Genomic DNA, 15,670 nt, shown 5'->3' with positions numbered 1-15,670 from the left:
TCAAACGGGTATTTGGTGGACATTTTTATCTATGCCTATACAATTTTGCCAGGAAAGACCCTTTTGTCAATCGTGGGATCTTTAACGTGAACACCCCAATGTAGTCACGGAATGAACTCCGATGAACTGTACGAATGCATTTCGTTTACAAATTACATGCGTCAAAGAAGGAATCAAGTTATCCGTGTCAGCGGACAGGGGAGGCAACTTTGTCATGTAATTGAAATCTCTTGGTTGACAACGTACGCCATTTTCGCCGATCAAACAACCAAATTAATTAATTATGCTTAGGTTTGGAGCTTAATCCGTCAATTAATTTCACGATAAATGTTCTTTGGCTTGATTACAGGTACTTGTATCAACAATAAGTAAAGTATGCCACTCGATTCTGACCTATGAATTTAACACACTAAAGTTCAAGATTACCAGGCTTCGTGCACCATGATCAAGTGGGAAGGAGAGACCCAAATCGACCACCAGCACAAAGTTACCACTCAATCGGTGATTTCGTCATGGAGGCAGCCATTTTTGGAAGGGGAATAACTTACTTGCTTTTATAGTCGACTCGGAGTGAGCTCCCCTCGTAACTAGGCCTTGAGTTCGCCGAACAAGTTCACCCAGTTAAGACACAAATCATGGTTCACGAACCTTAGTTCGGCGAATCAAAGGTTCGTCTGGTTAAGAACAGGCTTAAGGCTTTCGCAACATTCTTATGGATTAGCAAGAAATGGTCCCAATATATTTAGAAATTCATAAGCCATTTGTATTATTCGTACAGAATTCGCAAACATTCGTAAGACATTTCGCAAGGATTCGTAAGGCTTCAAATTTTCAATATTGTTGCTGTTAATTCGTCTCTTTGTTTTGTCCGAATGCAACATTTTCATCAATCAATCAATCAATCGCGATGATATTCGGTACAGTGTAAGACAGCATGAAGACTTGTCATAATTTTCACGAGTTTTCATTCACAAACACCTGGTAAATAAATCGTATGTTCCCCATGCAATAACTCGAGGTGGTGAATGGGTTTGAGCTTTCATGTGAAACGTGGATTGTCAAACTAAAAGCCAATCAGGCTGATTGTTTGATGGGTGGAACCATCGTGGCTTTGGATTTGTGTTTCCGAGGACAACGATTGTAAGCATTCACTCTCAAAGACCCAATCAATGTTGATAATTACCGCGGCGACTCATGGTCAATTTGCAACTTATCTCTGTAATCACAAAATCCACAACGAAAAATCATAAACACTTAAAAGAAAAGAAATATGCACAACACCAAACACTGTACATAAGGAAGACGTGGAACTTGCGAAGAAAATGCGAAAAAGTGTTTGTGGGTTATCGTCCCTAGTCACATGCTGGCGGCGAAAACAAAATGGCGGATCGCGTAGGTACCGATCGTGTGCGAGGTGGTGGTAAATTGTGCTCGGCTTTTTGTTGCAAGAACGCCCGTTACAAACAGAGCTGCTTCGGGAAAACTTTCCACAAGTTCCCTACAGAAGAAAAAAGGTGGGTTGTGCAGTGATTATTTCATCAGGTTTACCTTCTTCAGAATGAGAATGCAATGGCTCGAGTCAACTCACTCAGTTGACTACAGCGTCAGCGAGTACTTACGAATGTGAGTGTGAGTCAGCAGTCAGTACAAAACAACAGTTTACACTTGATGACAAACCCGTGGGCATATTTGTCGAATCCTTTATCAAACCTTGCTTACGGGAAAACTACAGTACAAAGGTACATCACTCATCCGTTTTGCGTTCAGGCAGAGCGTTAGATTTAGACTGAAGATCTGATTTAGCTTTTTTTGTCTTTCCTTTTTGCTTAGTTTAACAATAACATTGTTGTTTTTATTGTCAAACTAGGTGCAGAATATGGATGCAATTCACAAGGCGAGAGGACTTTGAAAAGCTGCAGCCAGCTGATGTTCAAGGTCTCAAGCTTTGTACTGATCACTTTGGCCAACCAGTAAAACAATCCTGCAGAGAGGATCACTTGTGTGGAATGCTGTCCCGACATTGTTTGCAGTGCCCAATCCACCACCGAAGGTTATTTATTTATTGGTTTTAGGTTTTTGCAAACCAAAGAACACACTATTAAATGCAGGTTGAGTAATGACAAGTTTGAGGCTGATGTAAGAATTGAAAACAACAGCATTGTTCCCATCAAATAATGCCTGTTTGCATTTAGCGCAAAAAAATGATAAGGCCAACAAAAAAAAGTTACTTATTTTGGATCGACGTCTTGATTATGATGATATGATGAACTTATTTTGCAAAAAAACAGCCCCAAATGGCAAAAAAGGTATAGGGTCGGCGTCAACAACAAAAAAGTTGTATGTTTCTGGTCACCTGACCCTACCTATGTTTTCCCGACGACCCTAGACTTTTTTTTGTTGCATTTTCAAAAATAAAAGGGGTATTCGAAAATCAATTGTTTTCCTGTTTTTCAACAAAATAGTTAAAAAGATGGTTTAAAAAAAATAGTTTAGAAAAAAAATCTCCACCTTTAGTCATGTTAGGTCACAAAAAAGTCTGTTTAAGGTAACATAGGCCCCCCCAAAATAGCGTCGGTAGGTCGGCTTTTTAGTTTTGTATTTTAGCCATCTGAATATTTTTATTTTATTTTTTAATGCCCCCAAAAAGTCTAGGGCCGGTGGGAAAAAAATAGGGTCGGTCCGGATATTGTAAACAGATTATTTTTTGTTTTGCCTTACCAGAAACATACACTTTTTTGTGTGGCCTATGACCAATGCCATGAAATTGGGAGAATTGTTTCATTGTGACTGGGTGTTGGTTGTGAGTTTGTCAGTTAAAGAGCTGTGCAATTTGCAGGTTGCTAGTGGGAGGAAGCCACCATCGCAAAGGGTAGCTACAAATGAAGCCAGCACCGACCTGTCGCCTGATGCACAAATTGTTCAACCAGGTAAGAGATTTTTAACCATGAAGAACACCCTGACATCAAAAAAAGTTTAAACCCATCCATTACATAGTTGATAATTGCTGTATAGGGTGACGGGCGCTGTGGCGGGGTGGTAAGACGTCGGTCTATTAACTCGGAAGGTCGAAGGTTCGAATCCCGGTCGCGGCCGCCTGGTGGGTTAAGTGTGGAGATGTTTCCGATCTCCCAGGTCAACTGATGTGCAGACCTGCTAGTGACTCATCCCCCTTCATGTGTACACGCAAGCACAAGACCAAGTACGCACGAAAATGATCCTGTAATCCATGTCAGAGTTCGGTGGGTTTTAGAAACACAAAAATACCCCGCATGCTTCCTCCGAAAGCGGCGTATGGCTGCCTAAATGGCGGGGTAAAAACGGTCATACACATAAAATTCCACTTGTGCAAATAAATGAGTGCACGTGGGAGTTTCAGCCCACGAACGCAGAAGAAGAAGAAGCTGTATAGGGCGGATGCATGAATGGATGAAATTGTACCTGTAGTTCCCACACGTAAAGATGGGAAACATATCCTGTTAGAGGCATGGTGTAACAAGAAACAATTAAGTGGCTCTATTCCCATCTCCCTCCCCCCCCCTTTCCCCGTCGCGATATAAGCTTCATGGTTGAAAACGACGTTAAACACCAAATAAAGAAAGAAAGAAAGAGGCATGGTGTGAGGAGTTTACCTGGTACTGTTGTCCTAATCAATCAATCAATCAATCAATATAAAGCTTAGTATTCCGTGGGTACAGTTCTAATGGCCTCACCCATTCAGTACCAAACAAGGTCAATTCCATCATTGTTCCACATCGTATCCATAGTTGCTGATACACTTCATTTCTGGCCTGCCTTCCTACGCTATTTATTTTCATTTTGTGATTGAATTACACGTGTTTTAATTTCTTCCAGGTTGTAACTTGTTATGGTTATGTTATTTTATGTGTGTTTTGTGTGTGTTTTTTTTTTTTTAGATAATAGATGACATTCAGGCGATCCTGGAGGACATAGGATGTAAAGCATCAAAGTCGTCATCCTCCCCATCCCCTCGTGAAGCGGAACTTCGGCAGAAGGTCAACAAACTGAGGAGCAAGGTTTTCCGATTAGAAAAGAAAACGATGGAACCCCGTGTAAAACGAGCGAGTAAATTAGCCAAGCCTCCCAAGAAAGACTTTGTAATAGAACAGTTGTCTCATATATTATCAGGCGAGGCGAGCTATTTTGCCATTTATGCCTGTTACATATTTACCGGTTATCTGCTGCTGTGTCCAATCCTGGCAGAGACGGGAACGCATGTTACCAAGGAGCCGAAGGAGAGTCAATGAGATGAGAGAATGTGATTAACAATTGCCAACTCTCTCCGTACAAAGAGGGTCCAAAATTGTTTCAAAATATAGATGGTAGGGAATTCAAAATAAAAAAAGACAATAGACAAAACATGTACTTCGGCTCATTAAGTCCATGCTCCGAGAGTCCTTTTTATATTTAGTCAAGTTTTGATTTTAATTTTGAATTGCCTACCATCTATATTTTTATACATTTTCAAAAAGATTCAACAGTCACCTTCCGTTATTCTTGAACTTGGCTATCCCAGCCTTACCTCAACATTCAATATTCCTGTGATATTTTTGACGTAAAATCAATTTTTACTGTAAAACTCTTCGGCAAGAGGATTGGTCCAAGCAAACAAATAATAAACTTGTAAGATTTTTCCTGATATTTCCGATCAATTGCCTATGGTTTTATTTAGCTAAAAGATTCAAACGTCACACCTATGACTCATGGCTATTTTTAAGGGGAGAGTAGCATCCCTGGTGTGTTGTTTTTGATGTACCTTTTAGTCTGTTTACCGTAACATAGGCACACAAAAAGAGGGTCGGTAGGTCGGCTTTTCTTAAATTTTTTTTTATAACCATCTTTTTAAATTATTTTGCAAAAAAAACAGGAACAAAATTGATTTTTTTTTTCTTTTTCTTTTTCTCCAAATGCCAAAAAAAAAGGTCTAGGGTTGGCGGGGAAAAATAGGGTTGGTCGGGATACCGTAAACAGACTATTTTGCTTTGTTTTGCCTAAGCAATGACTAACAAACTTTCTTTAGGGTCTGACATTGTATATACTATACAATTTTTGGGGTATTAACTAAATACATGTATACAGTTTTTGATTCCTTTTATACTTTTTCACAAATTAGCCCCTCCCCCCCCCCTTTTTTTTTGTAGTCTGCCCTGGGGGCGGGAGGTCTCCTAATTTCGGTTTCTAGGGTCATCTTATGCTTCCCCATGAGCTGAGAACTTAATTTAAAATGGGCCACGATTTTTTTATTTGTATTTTGTAATTGTGCCTTTGTCCAGTCACATGATTTCACTTTGTACTTAAAAACTTGGCACTGTCATCATTTATTGCTATTTATTGTTCAGTTGTTCAGTATTTATTGCTATTGGGCATCAGTTGTTCAGTTGCCCTCTTTCGAATGAGCCATGCATGCATTATGGATGTGTTTAGCGAATTGGGATACCTCAAGCAATGTAAAAGAAGAAACAATGTGAAGCAAACATATAGCACCAAATAAAATAACCGAATCAGAATGGAAACTTCTTCAGTGTATGATAATGTGTGTGTGTGTGTGTGTGTGTGTGTGTGTGTGTGTGTGTGTGTGTGTGTGTGTTTGCTGTTTTAAATACCGAAAATGTGAAAATAAAGCAAGTCACAACATGAGAAAGATCGACTGTACTAGTCATAACAAAGCAGGAGAAAGCCTGGTCAGCATGCAGCAAAGGGGAATAACTCGTATTTAGCCATTCTCATTTCTAAGCATGCCCAATGAGGAAGTTATCCTTCTTCCCATTGTAGTTTCTTTGACAACACTTACTGAATTCACAGGTATGATCGCAGCTCTGTACATTTTCAGACTGGAAGAAAAGCGTCAACAAGCTACGTTTGACGTCACATACAAGTTTGACGTGTTATCTCGTGCTACTGTGACGATGCTTTGTGGCCCGGAGTTGGATTCTAAAAATTCGTCTCCCTGTGGGTTATTGTGCATTTTGTTGCACAACCAAAATGATGACAAAAACGATGTTTAGTATCTTGTTGTCAGACCAGCACTTTGTTGTTGGTCCTCGGGGAGCTTATCGCCTTTTGTCTCATATTTATCAACCGCGGCCTTCGGCCTTGATCGATAAAGATGAAACAAAAGACGATATGGTCCCCTTGGACCAACAAAAAAGCTGGTCTGACCACAGGCGGAAGGTATCGTTCACTGGACCACTACTTCCATAGTCTTTCTATGGAAGTAGTGGTCCAGTGAACGATACCTTCCGCCTGTGGTCTGTCTGGGTACGATGACAAAAGCCTCCGAAACGGCTTCACCGACTGAGACGGGAATTACAGGGTTTGTTCTTTGCCACTCGAGTCGTGTCATAGGGTATTTTTGAAAAAGCAAACTTGAAAGGAGTCGTTAAAAACAGCGGACAAAAGTAGATTCCATTCGAGCTATCGAGGACCCTTCTCGTCTGGGCTGTCGAAACTTTGATTCATCTGTCCTCATCACGTCTTTAGTTTTGACGTCATGTCATTCGTCATATGTTCGTAGCGTCATTGTCCAGTCTCTTTACTTTTGTTGGCAAAGTCTTGGTCTCAGTTACAAAAGTCAGTCACGGCAAGCCCAGATCGAGTCTCTCTCTCTCTCTCTCTCTCTCTCTCTCTCTCTCTCTCTCTCTCTCTCTCTCTCTCTCTCTCTCTCTCTCTCTCTCTTAATGCTGCGTCGCCCAAAACAAAATTATAACGGTTTTGGGTGTGACGAAAACAAGAACAGGGCCGGAGTGCTATGTACATTATGAGCAATTCTTCCAAATCCATTTAACCTTTGCCGGATGCCGCTTTTGACTACACACGCCCGACGATACGGGTTTGTCTGAACCCATACATTTAAAAGAGGGTTTTTACCGTTTATTTCTCTAACGACGGGGTGGGTTCAGGGAAACCCACAGCGCTACTTCAGTGGGTGCATCGAGTTTCTCCCTTCACCGACTTCTTGCAGCGATGGCAGAATCCGGGTGTGAGCGCGAGTTGGAGCTGGCACTCAAAGACATGAAGTAAGTCATTACTGTGTAGCCAAAAGCTAGCTAAGGCTGAGACTGTTCAGTAACTTGCCTTGAGAAACAAGAAAAGAACAGGAACAGAAGGAATACCGCTTCAGGCATGGGAAGGATTCGCCAAAACCTGCTAAAGGTGGTATGCCACAGAAGAAGAATCTTCAAACCGGAAGCCGATGCTCCCCCAGGAAGGTAACGGGATGTCATCTCCACCACAGCTTCAAGCATAACTTGAGCGTTGACAGAAATCCCGACCGTGTCTCCTCACTGACCACAGCTGAACTTCAGACTGGTCTAGCAAAGGACACTGACCGAAGTCATCAAAAGTAGAGGCGAAAAGATGCACGAAATAACCGGAAACCAGAAATCCGTGTACCCGGAAATCGTCCTGACTCCTCCCTTGACTTATGAGAAAAAGGGTAAGTCAAGCGACCATCCGCCCCAAGGTTGTGCCTGCCCCGAAAATGGCCCAAACGGAGCCAGAAGTGGAACAGGAACAGAAGGAATGCCACTCCCAGGATGTGCTAGCTTAGCCCGCACCTATGAGAGGTGGAAAACCACTGGGGGAGAATGTGCGAACCGGAAGGAGAAGTCAACCAAAAACGGAAGCCGCCGAAACCGATGCACTCTCAGGAAAATAACGGGATGAAACCTCCACCTTAGCTTCAAGTAAAAAACTTTAGCATGAACGGAAATCCCGACTGTGTCTCTTCACTGACCACAGACTGAACTTCAGAATGGGCTAGTAAAGGACACTGACCGAAGTCAACCCCCCAGAGGCTGAAAAGATACACTGAAAAACCGGAAAACCGGAAACCCGTGTATCCGGAAATCGACCTGACTCGTCCCTTGACTAAGAGGAAAAGGGTAAGTAGAGCGATCGTCCGCCAACCTGGATGAGAGGAAGTCATAACACCCTCTGGGTGAAATAAAAAACTTCCCAGGCTGAAGCACAGAGTGCAAGAAAGCCGACCACTGTCGCCCCCTCTCTGGCCTCCAAAGTGAAGCGCCAGAAAAAGGGACAGCGTACCCAGCCGAAGCCGGAAACGCAGCCGCCGAAACCGCAGAATGCGGAAACGAAGACTGCATAAACTGATGCAGAAAGCCATAAAGCCCGAAGGCCAGGCTGCGGTCCGTACTGTCACCGCCACCGTAGAGTACGCGTGTAGGAGGACCTATGTTTCCGGTGAGAACCAGAAACGCAGCCGCTAAACCCGCGAAATGCGGAAACGAAGGCTGCATAGACTGAGGCCGGAAGCGATAAAGCCCAGAGGCCAGTCTGAAAAATACAGAGTGCATGAAAGCCGACCACTGTTGCTCCCTCTCTGGCCTCCAAAGTGAAGCGCCAGGAAAAGGGACAGCGTATCCAGCCGAAGCCGGAAAACGCAGCCGCCGAAACCGCAAAATGCGGAAACGAAGACTGCATAGACTGAGGCCGAAAGCCATAAAGCACAGAGGCCAGTCTGCGGTCCGTCCAGTCGCCGCCGCCATAGCGTACTGGTGTAGGAGGACCTAATCTTCCGGCGAAGTCTGAAGACGCAGCCGCCGAAACCGCGGAAAGCGGAAAAGAAGACTGCATAGACTGAGGCCAGAAGCCATAAAGCCCGGAGGCCAGTCTGTGGTCCCTCCCGTCACCGCCGCCGTAGCGTACGCGTGTAGGAGGACCTATGCTTCCAGCGAACCGGAAACGCAGCAGCCGAAACCGCGAAAAGCGGAAACAAAGACTGCATAGACTGAGGCCGGAAGCCCTAAAGCCCAGAGGCCAGTCTGCGGTCCATCCAGTCACCGCCGCCGTAGCGTACGCGTGAAGGTGGACCTATGTTTCCAGTAAAAAACCGGAAACGCAGCCGCCAAAACCGCGGAAAGCGGAAACGACGACTGCATAGACTGAGGCCGGAAGCCATAAAGCCCGGAGGACAGTCTGGGGTCCATCCAGTCACCGCCGCCGTAGCGTACGTGTGTAGGTGGACCTATGCTTCCAGTGAAAACCGGAAACGCAGCCGCCGAAACCGCGGAATGCGGAAACGACAACTGCATAGACTGAAGCCGGAAGCCATAAAGCCCGAAGGCCAGTCTGTGGTCCATCCAGTCACGCCGCCGCAGCGTACACGTGTAGGAGGACCTAAGCTTCCGGTGAAAACCGGAAACGCGGCGGCCGAAAAAACGGCTACCGCTACTGTTCTGCAAAGTCCGCGCCCTCATGGGGAAAGTCGGTATTGTCAGAACAGGAGAATGCAGGGAGTGACCCTGCCCCATAGAACTGTCTCCCAGAAGGGAGTGTCCAGACGCCTCACGTGGGCTATAGGACCAGTTCGACTTACCGGAAAAGCCACCAGCGGAAGCGGCAACCGATCAACAAGACAGGAACCTACTCCTCGGAACCGGAAGGCACCAACAAGGAAGTCAGGAAACGAACATCCCCCACGGCCGGAAGCATGACGCTGCAGAACGCCGAGGAGCGCTGCCTCTCCTCTCACCTCAAATTCCGAAACTCTGAAACTAAAGATTTCAAGAGAGAGAACACCAAAGCCCCCTCCAAAAGAGGGAGACGCAGAAACAACAAACGTGACAGACTGCGAATAAACACTGTTCCGCCGCTTTTGTAATTATGGGTGTAGCAAAACCCGCGCCGTCGGCAGAGGGATAGTTACAATCACTACTCTTTAACAAGTATGGGTTTGCGTGAACCCGCGCAATCGGTAGTGTTTATGTAAAATAACATAATCAATTATTTTTTTTTTTTTTTCATGTACACACTAAAAATTTGCAGACAGAGAGCAAATTAGGTGTGTGAGAGATACTTAAAATTTCAAAACGATACCTTTAAGGGTTCCAGAGTTACAATGATTTTAGTGTGTCTCTGGGTACAGGTGAACCCAGGAAGCACGGCAAAGGTTAAAAAATATGACACTACCAGACTGTTCCCGCATATTGAGCCAGAATTTGTTGTTATGGCAAATCGACGTTGCAGTTCCGGAGCAAATGATCAAAATTACTTTGCGAATTTGCGTTCAAACGTGTTTTTCCCATAATATAATAATGCACAGCTCGAAAATATGTACAAGAACAAATCTACGGTACTTCGAAGAAAGAAGAATAACAAAATTCTTGTGCATTACGACTTGCAATTTACCGTGTGCGCTGTAAAATATCCGTACCTTCTAAGCAGACGAAAAGCAGACATCTTCATTTTCTTCCAAGGGAGAAATCATTGGTCATAAAGTCTTGCAGGACCCAAACATACCTCTGCACGCTTTCTTTTCTTGTCATATTCAGTTGCTTCGCAAAAATAAAATGTCATTGGTTTTCTCAACTTGTCAAATCAGTCAAAACGACCGCAGAACACAGAACTGGGAAATGACACTGATTGAAATACGAAAGATCTTCGATGACGAAAGTATAAATGACGTCATGTGGTCACACCTATCTCGAGAACTAAGCGTCCACAGGCACACGTCACGAGCGGGTCGGGATCAAAGTGGGTGGGGCCTGTGCGCTCTCAAGACTACTACTATTACAATATAAACCATAAGAAAAGACGACCGTCCATCACAAGTGACATCTAAGACATCGGCCCCGCCCACCTCGTGACGAGTGCCTGTGTAAGCGTCGCTCAGAACCAGCGCCCTTCCATTCTCGGTGCACCCTCCCTCTCTCTCTCTCTCTTTCTCTCTCTCTCTTTCTCTCTCTCTCTTTCTCTCTCTCTCTCTCTCTCCGCGCGCGCGCGCGCGCGCGCGTGTGTGTGTGTGTGTGTGTGTGTGTGTGTGTGAGAGTGTGTGCGTGTGTGCGTGTGCGTGTGTGTGTGTGTGTTTAGAAGGCAAAAGGAAAACTGGCGTATTTTAGCGTGCAATCGATTTGAGTGAATGGTTAATCACGCCTCAGCGTTCTTGTTTAAATTTGCCATGTGCTGGATTTTGACGGCAATATGCCCCTATTTGATAACTTTTTCAGATCGGAGTGATCGGCATGGTCTTCGTAAGGACGTAGAGCTGTGTGACAGGATAGCATAGATTCAGACTAACGCGTCACTTCAGAAAAGGGTGGATTCACAAACGTCTGTGCTGCGCTGTGCTGAGACGGTAAGCGGATTTTCTGTAGAATTTTCAAAACACTTTTTGCCCCAATATAGATCCTTTCGTTTGCCCTTTGTCATGAGATGAAAGTTATTCAAGCCTATTCTGTATTCCTTTCTCTGTCATTTTTTGTAAACAGCTGTATGTACTCTGAATCTCATAAAACCTCATTACATTTTCCCATTTGCTATTTTCCAGTTCGTTGAAAAAAGCGTGCGAATGAATAAAAAAAAAGAAAACAGTTTTAAAATTATTTTAATAGTTCCTTTCCTGCTGTTTTTGTTACGAGATAAAAATTATTCAAACTTATTTATTTCTTTCATTTTTTGTACAGCTGTACAGTGTATCTCATAAAGCCTCCATTACATTTTCCCATTTGCTATTTCCCTATTCGTTGTAAATAGCGTGCAAATGATGGTTATCCCCGCATTAAGTTTAAGCTGAGTTATTTTCGAAAAGAACACCTATGCGTATCTATCGATCTGCGAAATGATTTCAACAACAAAAATCAGACCATAAGTCGAAATCAGCTACGCTGTTGATGTTCACATTTTGTCAATATTTGACCTTGTGTATTCCGGTAAACTGGGAATCGAGAGGGAGTTGATGGTGTATGTGTATGCGTGTGTTTAGAGTGATATCCAGGAAACTACAGGGCAGATATTTCTGAAAATGTGCATGTAAATTCTTCCAGAGTATATCCCCCAGACGGTTTTGTTTTCAGGTTTAAATCAATAACACGGTTTCTTTTACCGTGATCAGTCTGCGCGGTTGTGGTTAAAAGATTCTGGCCAGCCAAAATCATTTATTTGTCATATTTTTTATACTGATTTTCCATTTGATTAAATCAGATTTAGAATTTCACATAAGGGAGCCAGAATATGATATACTGGACTTGTACAGGTCGATTCGAGGAGTTAGGATAATTGATTTGTTCGAATTTCTTGAATTACTTCTTTTGAAATTGGAGGCGATAGGCTTTGACATCTATATGTACATCATCCCACTTCTGCTAAGCTTATAGGCAAATCGAATTTGAAGCAATCGTGCAAACAGTTCAAGTTCAAGTTCAAGTTTTTATTCCCCCCTCTGCTTCTTTACCTCTGTAAACTTGTAGAGCTAGTTATTTTTCGATAATGACCCAGCAACCAAACAAATAACGAGCCAGCAACAGCCTAAATCCTCGATAGTGCAATGGGTTGAGAAGCTGTTCTGTTTTGGTACTACTTTTGCGACTGAAAAGTTCCAAACGCTCTATACGTACGAAATATACATCTCTGGAGCAAACAATACAAACATACCGCATTTAAATTAACAACTACAGGCCTGAACACATGAATCTCCATATAAAATCCATGAGTTAGGTTGTTTTCTGAATCTAGATCTGCCGTGTACACACCGTTCATCACAAGCAAATTCCCAAGGCAAGTAACTCATACTCTTGCCGACAAGAGTAGTTCCCCTTCTTTTAACGCAGTTTCTTCGACAACACTGACTGCAATCCGACGGTCAGTTTTCAACAATATTTCATTTTATAAACAGTTCACACGCAACCAAATGCACACATCTCATCAATTTAAACAACATAAAGCGGTTTCATACACTATTTTCCCCAGAAAACTGAACTTCATACAGTAATTAACGTTGGAACACGGGTGCAAAAGTTCGTCTGCTAGTCCCATTTGACGAAAGAACACTATCCTAAACGATACTAAAACATAAACAGAACACACAATATCTGCCTTTTCCGCCACAGCAGAATAACAGCATATCTGTGTACTTCATTTTAGTCTAAAACAGGGAAACTGACAAGAAGTGTTAACAGAATGGAATGATTTGCACGGAACTATACAACCGCGCATTAATCGATCGCCTGCGCAGGTTGACTGGTTGAGTGATTCGGATTAGATCAAACTTTCGCACAAAAACTCCTGTTTTCTTTGAATAACTGAAGAAAGGGGGAATAAAGAGGTTACACACCTCGTCTCAGTGATTATTAAAAATAATGGTCTCAGTTCGCGGTCATGAAAAAGCTCGCTGAAGCTCGCATTTTTCATGATCCGCTAACTTCGACCATTATTTTTAATAATCACTGAGACTCGGCATGTAACCTCTACTTATTTGTCCATAACCCCTGGGGGCATTTTGAACAATAAATACAATCAATACAATCATGATATATGCTAATATAATAAATAAATAAAAATTTAAAAGATTATGAAAAACTGTTACAGATTCTATTAATAAAGTTCAAAATATTCTTTAGCAATTTCTTTTTGTTAGTAGCAAACAACTTTTTAAATCTAAGTGCATTAGGTTTTTTCCAATAGTAAGGTGGTAACAACTCAGCTCTTTCTTCTTTGAAAAAATCACAGACAAATAAATAATGGAATTCATCACCTATGTCTTGTGGTACACATTTGGTGCAAGTTCTTTCTGACCTCGGGATGTTAAGGTAACGTTCTTTCTGTACAGGCAAATTGTTGTTTAATGTTCTGAACTTCATCATTGCAACACATTGCTGATATGGCAGGTGTGTGACATAGTCTTCACATGCAAAAATATCTTTAAACATTCGATAATTCCAAAACATATTTTTTGTTCCAATTTCTGTAAACCATTTATGGATATACTGGTCAAACAAACTTCTTTTTACTTTCTGTTTAAACCATGCGCTTGAATATTGAACATTTTCTTGAGAAGTCCAAAGGCCAGGGAGACCAATTTCATTTAAGGTTTTTTCAATAAAACATAAATAATCAGATTCAATCATCTTGTTGATATACAATTTATAAGTAAAGCAGTACACAATACTAGAAAATTTATTTTTATGAATAGGACTAATCAGTTTATACCAATAGCAAAGCATTCTACATTTCATATTAACATCTAGTGGATATCTTCCAAGTTCACCAAATATCATAGCATTTGGAGTTGATTTTTTTAGTTTGAAAACAATTTTATAAAAACGTAATTGAAGTTTAGTAGCAAGTTCGCAGGAACCAAAACCCAATGCAAACAAATGAGACCGATAAGCCTTGTGGTGCCACCACGCGGACGGTATATATATAGGAGACTGCCTTGGCCGGTTGCTTCGCGACAAAGGGCCTGGCCACCCCCAACAACAATTCACGGAGAAGCATGGTGTGCTGCCTACAACTGCTCACACTCACATGCCAAAGGGTTTCGGATGTTTAGATTTCCTAAAGAAATGAACAGGTGATTATCTTTTTCAATTTCCGCCCAATTTTTCTTTCGTTTAGTTTTGGGAAATGAAAGCGATAACGCGTCGAACTGCGTGTATGCTACCGGAACAGAGACTGTGGCGTACATACTGTGACATTGTACACGCTATAACATCTCTAAACAATCTAACCATTGGAGGCCGATATCTTATCAACTGTACATTGTACACGCTATAACATCTCTAAACAATCTAACCATTGGAGGCCGATATCTTATCAACTGTACATTGTACACGCTATAACATCTCTAAACAATCTAACCATTGGAGGCCGATATCTTATCAACTGTACATTGTACACGCTATAACATCTCTAAACAATCTAACCATTGGAGGCCGATATCTTATCAACTGTACATTGTACACGCTATAACATCTCTAAACAATCTAACCATTGGAGGCCGATATCTTATCAACTGTACATTGTACACGCTATAACATCTCTAAACAATCTAACCATTGGAGGCCGATATCTTATCAACTGTACATTGTACACGCTATAACATCTCTAAACAATCTAACCATTGGAGGCCGATATCTTATAAACAATCTAACCATTGGAGGCCGATATCTTATCAACTGTACATTGTACACGCTATAACATCTCTAAACAATCTAACCATTGGAGGCCGATATCTTATCAACTCGGCCAATGCGCCCGTCCAAAGAAATTTATTTTCTGCACGTCTGGTTGAAAAAAAAGAAGAATTTTATGAGTTTTACTGGGATTACACATTCAGATTAACTACATATACAATATTTTAAAAAAACAAACAAAAAAACACTTAAGAGCATTGCATACATTATCCGAGTACACAATGGAAACTAAACATCAGGGGCAGTTTATAGTGTGATCAAATGTGTGTGCAACTGCCTTTTAAAGGCCTTTAAGGATGCGGATCGTTTGATTTCTATTGGCAAAGAATTCCACAGAGATGATCCTGAAAAAGATAAGCTGGATTTATAAAGATCTATACGAGGAATTGGAGGAAGTAAATTTTGAGACCCATACCTATTTTTTATCCGTGTTTGTTTATTGATTTAATCTCTGTTTAATTTGTTCTCAGATTTTTGGTTGTTGTTAATAATTTGTTTATTATAATTATTATGAATTCAAACGTGTCAAAACACACTCTCCAGGTTGGACATCTTAATGTCTATCATCTCGTTAACAAAGTGCCTGATATATGCGTGCTGCTAAACCAAAGCTCACAGCCAGTTTATGTTTTTGGGATTAGCGAAACACGGCTCGACTCGAGAATTGCCGATAACTTGATTTACATTTCCCAATACTCTGTTTTGCGACGCGACAGCGCAAG

General features: G+C 42.0%; 1 long non-coding RNA gene across 1 annotated transcript; it reads left to right on the top strand.

The window, feature by feature from the left end:
- Positions 1-1,274: 1,274 nt before the first annotated feature.
- On the top strand, positions 1,275-4,366 carry LOC138979916 (uncharacterized). Its single transcript, XR_011460173.1, has 3 exons — positions 1,275-2,050; positions 2,837-2,927; positions 3,922-4,366. It is a non-coding gene; the product is annotated as an uncharacterized lncRNA (long non-coding RNA).
- The last annotated feature ends 11,304 nt before the right edge of the window (positions 4,367-15,670 follow it).

Source organism: Littorina saxatilis, linkage group LG11 (genome assembly GCF_037325665.1).
Source record: "Littorina saxatilis isolate snail1 linkage group LG11, US_GU_Lsax_2.0, whole genome shotgun sequence".
In the NCBI taxonomy this organism is placed as follows: domain Eukaryota; kingdom Metazoa; phylum Mollusca; class Gastropoda; order Littorinimorpha; family Littorinidae; genus Littorina; species Littorina saxatilis.
Note: the sequence above shows the minus strand (reverse complement) of the source record. Positions and strands in the feature narration are given on the sequence as shown.